The sequence below is a fragment of the Condylura cristata genome, unplaced genomic scaffold (genome assembly GCF_000260355.1).
Source record: "Condylura cristata isolate star-nosed mole 26May11 unplaced genomic scaffold, ConCri1.0 scaffold00001, whole genome shotgun sequence".
Taxonomy (NCBI): domain Eukaryota; kingdom Metazoa; phylum Chordata; class Mammalia; order Eulipotyphla; family Talpidae; genus Condylura; species Condylura cristata.
The window spans coordinates 27274634-27277403 of NW_004567102.1; the positions used below are offsets into that span (position 1 = coordinate 27274634).

A 2770-nucleotide genomic window follows, 5' to 3' on the forward strand; every position below is an offset into this window, starting at 1 on the left:
GTAGAGTTCCTGGGGGAAGTAGTGATCTGATTACACTGGCAATGAAAAATTCAAAATGAGCAACGAAGTTTGTATTGTTAGTGAAAAGCAAGGGATATTTTCACGGATATTGGTAGTAGTGCTAAATAATCAAGGGACAGCTCCTTAATGCAACTAATTGCTTTGGGCCAAGTTGTGACAATTTAATCAAAATTAATGGAAAAAGGTTTTTTTTTGTGTTTTTTTTTTTTAATTCCTTGAACGTTAGCCTTTCCTTTTGACTGGAAATATTCCAGCAAGTCACCAAAATGACTAACACAAAGGGAAAAAGAGAGACATCTGCTCTCTGCTCTTAAGGCCTTTTAGAAAACATGGGGTTGTTCTTCTGGCCACATACATATAAATCTACCAGAAAATTTATATTACAGATTTCCAAGGGATGGGCACTTTTCAAAAGGGAATGCCCCATAAATGTTACTATGGCAAGACTGGAAGAGTCAACAGTGTTACCCAGCATAGAGTTGGCATTGCTGTAAACAAACAAATGAAGGTCATGATTCTTACCAACAGAATTAATATTTATATTGAGTGTAATAAGCACTTTAAGAGCCAATACAGCTTCTTGAAATGCATGCAAGAAAATGGTCAAATAAATAAATAAATAAAGAGCCAAAGAGAAAGGTTGTTGGGCTCAAACTGAAGCACAAGCCTATTCTACCCAGAGAAGCACATGTGGAAAGGAACCTATTGAAACCCATTCCCTATGAATTCATGGCATGATGGGTATGAAAAGGAAAAGACCTCCAGGCTTAAAGAGAAAAGACCAAAAAACAAAAGACCATGAAATTAAAAAGAGGTGTTAAAGCACAATAATTCTGCAAGCACAATAATTCTAGTGGAAAAGAAAAAAAATTCGAATAGAAAAAGAAACATAATTATATGTGTATACTGTACTGATTTTAAACAGGAGAGGCTTATTTGTACATGGATATACATATGTTGTTAGGAAATTTATATTTATAAAGTATATATACTTCTTTTATGCTGTATAGGTAAGAAGTGACGTGAGAAATGTATGCATTGGAGAACTTCTGGTATTGCTGAATATACTGAACAAACATGAAGAATGGGCTTTGCACATATCAGAAGGGTGGGTTACATTAAAAAAAAAATAGAGGCCCTCCCTGGTGGCGCAGCGGGTTAAAGCACAGCATTGAGAAGCTAAAGCCACTTCCGCATGAGTTCGATTCCCGCCTGCCCCGGAGGAGACCACATGGCGTGGCAGACCTCTCCTGACCCGCCCGCTGCTCCCCTCAGCAGTGTACCTCGTCGATCTGCCTGTTTTGCTCCCCACTCTGTCTCTGGTGAAGCCTCTCGCCGCCCCTGAGCCTCTGGCCTGTACCCCAGTTCTGTATGCACAAATCAATAAATCTTAAAAAAAATTTAAAAAAAAAAAATAGAAAAGGATGAACACTGGGAGTATGAAGATAATTCACTAACAAGATAAAGGGGCGAACTTTGTGCTTAACATCCTAGAAGACAAAACCACAATGGTACCTCCAGTAACATGACATAATTAAGCATACGTGAATTTCTGATAATCTTTACAGATAGGACAATACAGCATGGTGAAATAAGTTTGGACAAGGTCAGTTATACTGACCACACAAGATTTTAAAAAATACACACAAGTATGAGAAGCCAGGTTGCAAAAACCTAGGGAAAGCATGAAGATAAAAAGTCATAGTGACCTAAAAAATAGAGTATAATTGAAAAAACAAACAAACCAAAACAGGCAGGCAGTTGACTAATAGTTCATGTCACTCACTTTGAGAAAAGCAACCAGATTCCTTACCCCTCCCCCAAATCAGTTACCCAAATCCTGGAAACTCAACTAGTTTAGGGTGTTCATGGTGTGGGGGAGAGTGAGGGGAGGTGGGGATGTTGGTTAAGTTTTAGAAAAAGTTATATAATGAAAGAAGGTTTATAAGCAATAATGAGAGAATAGAAGATAATGAGGATATACTAAGAAAAAAATAATTCAGGGTCTTAATTTTCATAAATTAGGGTTTAAATATAGAAATAAATTTTATATTCTGTACAAGAGTTTCAAAGCCCAGATATTAGAGTTTAAAAATATTAAAAACAATCAGTCATAGTAAATTTACAACTATTATTTAAAGCATTTGAGAGCTTTTTATTAGAAGTTCAATCCATGTTTAACTGTTTAAGAAAATTTAATTTTTATAGTTTCCTGTAACTAGGTATACGTTTAATAAATTATACATAAAATTAAAATGACAGTGGGGGCTCCTTTCAAAGCACAGAATCCCTTTGTAGGTATTTACTAATTGAATCATTAAGTCAAATTAATATAGTCATTAATTTAATTCAATAATTTAATTCCAACACTGGGAAACTAGGACTACCAGAAGTGAATAGGGATCACAGGCCTCAATAACTGTACAAAAGTTGACAGCAAGTTCTTAGATTTAGTTTCATCTCAGGGGTGGGACCACAGGCAGAGGTGGTCCCCTCCAGTATTGTAATTTCTTCCACTATAGGTCAGGGTGTAGGAAGACAGCTTTGTTTTCATTTAAAAAAAAATCATTTCTAGCTTTTTCTAAAAATGTACAATGAGGTAAAACTCACTACCCTCTGATGAGATCATTTATTTCATGCATCTTCCACTTTTGAATGTGAAATTCTTGTTATATGGCTGGGAATATGTATAGGATGGACTTGCATGAGAGGTGAAAAGGTAAAGGCTCAGCCAATGCCCTGTCACCGA

The 2770-nt window shown here is 36.1% G+C and overlaps 1 pseudogene; it reads left to right on the plus strand.

Moving 5' to 3' along the window:
- Window positions 1-287: 287 nt before the first annotated feature.
- Window positions 288-759, plus strand: LOC105853269 (annotated as a pseudogene).
- Window positions 760-2770: the final 2011 nt, after the last annotated feature.